The 6,227-nt window shown below is 30.8% G+C and overlaps 1 non-coding gene across 1 annotated transcript; it reads right to left on the reverse strand.

Moving 5' to 3' along the window:
- Positions 1–4,986: 4,986 nt before the first annotated feature.
- LOC139903641 (small nucleolar RNA R71) lies at positions 4,987–5,093 on the reverse strand. The gene has a single exon (XR_011778450.1). It is a non-coding gene; the product is annotated as a small nucleolar RNA R71 (small nucleolar RNA).
- Positions 5,094–6,227: the final 1,134 nt, after the last annotated feature.

Raw genomic sequence — 6,227 nt, forward strand, 5'->3', positions numbered from 1 at the left:
TTTAAAGTGTATTTTATATATTCAAAATATTATATATACTCTTATATTTATGTATATATATATATATATATATATATATATATATATATATATATATATATATATATATATATATATATATATAACATATTTATATATTTATTTACACACAATTGTTCGTGAATCGTCGAGCATAGTCAAAGGGTAATTGATTACATGAATATAGATTTCAAAACTTTCGAGACTCAACATTACAGATTTTGCTTATCGTGTCAGAAACATATAAAGATTAAAGTTTAAATTTGATCGAAAATTTCCTGGTCATCACAGTTGAGGGATTCATCTCGTACGATCAGATGAAGGATTTTCAATAAGAAATAGATTATAGGATGTGGATTAGTACCCTGCAATACATAATTTACATATGCATATATCATACTAAAATCTCATAAGTTACGGAGGAATCTACGGAAGCTGTCAGGCAAATTCTACAGTAACAGATACGCTAAGATATGAATTAGCAGATATGCTAAGATATAAATTTTGTCTATACACTAATCATGAAATCAATGCAATAATATGTGTCTAGACTAAGGATGATAAGCAAGTAATTTTCGACACGAAATGATAAGCAAAACTTTTGGCATGCAGACACTGTCGAAGTCCAGACTCACTAATGCATCTAAATAACTATCAGTTAGACACACTAATGCAAGACCTGGTTCGCTAAGACCACCGCTCTGATAAAAACTGAAATGCCCCGTTCATATACAATATAAAAGATTCACAATAGTTGATTACATCGCGAGGTAAATGACCTCTATATGATACATTTTACAAACATTGCATTCGTTTTTAAAAGACAAACTTTCTTTACATCGAAAGTTGACGGCAAGCATACTATTTCATAATACCTGATAATGCTAAAAACGAACATATATTTCATAGCATTATCCCTCAAGAAAGACAAGCTTTTAGTTGCAATTGTTCTATTTACAAGTGATATTCGTTTAAATAATAAAAGGTGAAGACAAAAGACAGATTCGACGAATTGAAGACGCAAACGACCAAAAAGCTCAAAAGTACAAATTACAATCAAAGTGGTTCCAATTATTGATAAGAAACGTCTCAAAATTACAAGAGTACAAGATGCGAAACGCAAAAAACAAGATATTAAATTATACGCAAGGACGTTCGAAAATCCAGAACCGGGACCAAAGTCAACTCTTAACGCTCGACGCAACGGACTAAAAATTACAAGTTAACTATGCACATAAATAAAATAAAATATTTTAAATAATTCTTATAATTATTTATATATTATATTATTATTTATAAACGTCGGCAAGAAAGAAAACAAAGACATGTGACTTCTCCCAGCTGGCCATGCGATCGCATGGCCTGGAGGCACAAAAACCATGCGATCGCATGGCAGTAGGTGTGAGGCCACATCTATAAATTTCACAGTTTTTGAGCAAATATAACACATCTTTTTCTTCTTCCATCATACGTAAACATATATATATATATATATATATATATATATATATATATATATATATATATATATATATATATATATATATATATGTATATATTAATTTTAATTTTAATTTTAATTCTAATAATAAGGGTATGTTAGCGAATGTTGTAAGGGTGTAAGTCGAAATTCTATCCGTGTAACGCTACGCTATTTTTAATCATTGTAAGTTATGTTCAACCTTTTTAATTTAATGTCTCGTAGCTAAGTTATTATTATGCTTATTTAATACCGAATTAATCATGATGTTGGGCTAAAAATATTAAAATTGGGTAATTGGGCTTTGTACCATAATTGGGGTTTGGACAAAAGAACGACACTTGTGGAAATTAGACTATGGGCTATTAATGGGCTTTATATTTGTTTAACTAAATGATAGTTTGTTAATTTTAATATAAAGATTTACAATTGGACGTACCTAGAAATAACTATATACACTCGATCGGACACGATGGGCGGGATATTTATATGTACGAATAATCGTTCATTTAACCGGACACGAGAATAGATTAATAGTTAATAGACTTATTAAAACAGGGGTGAAATTATGTACAAGGACACTTGGCATAATTGATAACAAAGTATTAAAACCTTGGGTTACACGCAGTCGATAACCTGGTGTAATTATTAAACAAAGTATTAAAACCTTGTTACAGTTTAAGTGTCCAATTGGTTGGAATATTTGACTTCGGATATAAGGATAATTTGACGAGGACACTCGCACTTTATATTTATGACTGATGGACTGTTATGGACAAAAACCAGACGGACATATTAAATAATCCAGGACAAAGGACAATTAACCCATGGGAATAAACTAAAAATCAACACGTCAAACATCATGATTACGAAAGTTTAAATAAGCATAATTCCTTTATTTTCATATTTAATTGCACTTCTAATTATTGCACTTTTATTTATTGTCATTGTATTTAATTGCACTTTTAATTATCACAATTTTATTTTATCGCACTTTTATTTATCGCAATTTCATTATCGTTATTTACTTTACGTTTAAAATTAAGTTGTATTTATTTTTAATATTTTACATTAGGTTTTAACTGCCACTAAAGTTTTAAAAATCGACAAACCGGTCATTAAACAGTAAAAACCCCCTTTTTATAATAATAATAATATTACTTATATATATATTTATTTATTTTTATAAATTAAAACTAATATAGCGTTAAGCTTGTTTAAGTGTATCCCTGTGGAACGAACCGGACTTACTAAAAACTACACTACTGTACGATTAGGTACACTGCCTATAAGTGTTGTAGCATGGTTTAGGTATATCCATTCTATAAATAAATAAATATCTTGTGTAAAATTGTATCATATTTAATAGTATTTCGTTATAAAAATAATACTATTTCCTAGTACACCTCGCACACATCAAGTATTTTTGGCGCCGCTGCCAGGGACAATTCTGCTTAAACGCCGGAAACACAACGCTATATAAAAAAAAGATTTTTATTAATTTTTAGTTTACTTTTATAAAAAATACGCTTTTGTAAAAATAATATATTCAAAAATATAAAAAGAAAAACAAAAAAAATTATATATTTTTAATAGTTTGTTAAATATTTAAGTGTTATAAAGTTTCTTTATTTTTATTTTTAAGTTTGTAAAAATATAAATTTTATTTAAATATTTTATATTTATTTAAAACAGAAATTTAAAACAGAAAACTGAAAAAAAAAATTATAAAAACTACTCGGCCCGGTACTGTAGCAGCCCGTAACCCTGGCCAGAAATCTTTATCCATGCGATCGCATGGATTTTTAACTTGAGGACCATGCGATCGCATGGCCCTGACAGACACGCCACAAACAACCCTAAAACAGCAATCATTACGGTAATTATTATTATTATTATTATTTAATTTAAACCCTAATTAGGGTTAGATTATTTAATTAGTTAATTTAGTTTTTATTTAATTTGTATTTTAAGTTTATTTAGTTTAATTAAATTATAAAATTAATAGTTTTATAAAATAAATAATATAAAAATAATATTTTTATAAAAATTGTACTTTTTACAACTTTAAGTTTATTTTTATATTTTGTACCCTTTTAATTGTTTTAGCGTAATATTTGTATTTTTCGCTCGTATTTAGTTTTAAGTCATAGTTTTTGCCATAGTTATTTTTACTTCTAGATTTTTAGGTTTTGCCGTAAAATTCCTTAAGTGCTTTTTCTTTAGACTAAGATTTAGGTGCTTTAGAATTTTGCGACGCCGTTTTTAAGTTTTAGTACCTTTTTAAGTTATTGCCATTTGGAATATAGTTTTTCTTTTAAGCTTTAATATTTTTAGACGCAACTTTTAATTCTTAGTTTTTAGTTCCTTTTTAAGTTTCGACGTGCTACTTTCTTATTTTTATTTTGCGACACCTATTATTTTTCGACCTTTTATTTTTCGACGTTTTTCGACGCGCTCTTTTTCTTTCTTATTTCTCGACATTCTGGTTTTAGGACTTAGATTTTTTTCTATTTCTTCTCTAAAATTTCTTTAAATTACGAAAAATTATTTTAAGTAGTTAAATTGATAGACATCAAAATTTTCTGGTTCGTAGTAATAGTTGAATTTGTACGTGGACCGGGTTATTGGAGCCAAACAGTACTCAATTATATTGAGACCAAACGAATCCTGCCCCTCTGCTGCATCTTTTGGCTATTCGAAACGTGGGCAAAATCAGAAAAGTCTATTAATTTGATAACTTATATAATTTTTCTTATTTTTATAACTAATAGGATATTCAGTGAATGCACCGAGCAAAACGTTCACCACCTTTTGTACGTTCACCACCTGTAATTCGATCTAGACATCTAGCAAATATTGTCGCCGTTGATTTTTCTTTAGAATCGTCATCTAGTCAACCAATTACTCTAATTCAAATTTCCGATAATCCATTTTTTGAACCCGACCTCACAATTGAGAATCCGGAGAATATTCAGGGACGATTCATAGATCCTGAACCATTAATCTTTCCTCCGGAACCACCAATCATTCAAACGGAGATTATTGAGGAACCAACCATTAAATCAGAATCCTCTAGTGATTCAGATTCAACAAATTCAATTATGGAAAATCTGAAACCTCTAAGTATGGAAGACCGAATGAGAGCTAAACGCACTGACCAATGTCACGCAATTACTCAACCTGACATTAATGCGCCAGATTATGAAATCAAGGGACAAATCCTACACATGGTAACAAATCAATGCCAATTTAGTGGTGCGCCAAAGGAAGATCCAAATGAACATCTTCGTACCTTTAATAGGATCTGCACTCTATTTAAAATCAGAGAAGTGGAGGATGAACAGATATATCTCATGTTATTTCCCTGGACTTTAAAGGGAGAAGCCAAAGATTGGTTGGAATCGTTACCTGAAGGGGCGATTGATACATGGGACGTTTTAGTTGAAAAATTTCTTAAACAATTCTTTCCGGCATCTAAAGCCGTGAGACTTCAAGGAGAAATTGTTACGTTCACACAGAAGCCAAATGAAACTCTATATGAGGCTTGGACAAGATTTGAAAAGTTATTAAGAGGATGTCCGCAACATGGTTTAGACACCTGTCAAATAGTACAAATATTCTACCAAGGATGCGACATCACTACAAGAAAAGATATCGATATAGCAGCTGGTGGTTCCATTATGAAGAAAACAGCAACTGATGCTTATAAAATTATTGATAACACTGCTTCCCACTCACATGAGTGGCACCAAGAAAAAGATATCGTGAGATCATCTAAAGCAGCTAGAGCCGATTCTAGCCATGACTTAGATTCCATTTCCGCAAAGATAGATGCTGTCGAGAGACGAATGGAAAAGATGACTAAAGATATCCACTCAATACGAATTAGTTGTGAGCAGTGTGGAGGACCACATTTGACAAAAGATTGTCTCAGTATTGAACTAACAATGGAACAAAGAGAGAATGTTTCATACATAAACCAAAGGCCTGGAAATAATTATCAGAATAATTATCAACCGCCAAGACCGATCTACAATCAAAATCATAACTATAACTGAAATGTTCCATACAACAACCAACAAGGTCCAAGTAATCAACAAGTATCCAATAATACTTACAATCAGCAAAGACCTAATTTTCAAAATAAACCACCACAAACCGATGATAAAAAGCCAAATTTAGAAGACATGATGTCGAAGCTAGTTGATTCTCAAACTCAATTTTTCACATCTCCGAAACAAACGAATGAACAAAATGCTCAAGCATTTAGAAATCAACAAGCTTCTATTCAAAATCTGGAACAAGAAGTAAGCAACCTAGCAAGGTTAATAGGTGAAAGAAAACCGGGAAGTCTACCTAGTGATACAAATGCTAACCCCCGGAATGAAACAGCTAAAGCCATTACCACAAGAAGTGGTATTACACTTAAACCACCTGAAATACCTGTAATTTCTGATGAAGCTATTCCTACTCCACAAGAACCACAATCTGAACAAGATAAGGAAAAAGAACCGGTAGTTGAAAAGGTTAATGTAACACAGTTAAGGATAAACCTTATGTTAAACCATACCAACCACCACTTCCTTACCCAAGTAAAATGAGAAAAAAGAGACTTGAAGCCGAGCAATCCAAATTCTTGGATATGTTTAAACAAATAAATGTCAATCTTCCTTTCATTGATGTGATTTCAGGAATGCCTAGATATGCTGAATTTCTGAAAGATCTA

Source organism: Rutidosis leptorrhynchoides, chromosome 3 (assembly GCF_046630445.1).
Source record: "Rutidosis leptorrhynchoides isolate AG116_Rl617_1_P2 chromosome 3, CSIRO_AGI_Rlap_v1, whole genome shotgun sequence".
Lineage (NCBI taxonomy): Eukaryota > Viridiplantae > Streptophyta > Magnoliopsida > Asterales > Asteraceae > Rutidosis > Rutidosis leptorrhynchoides.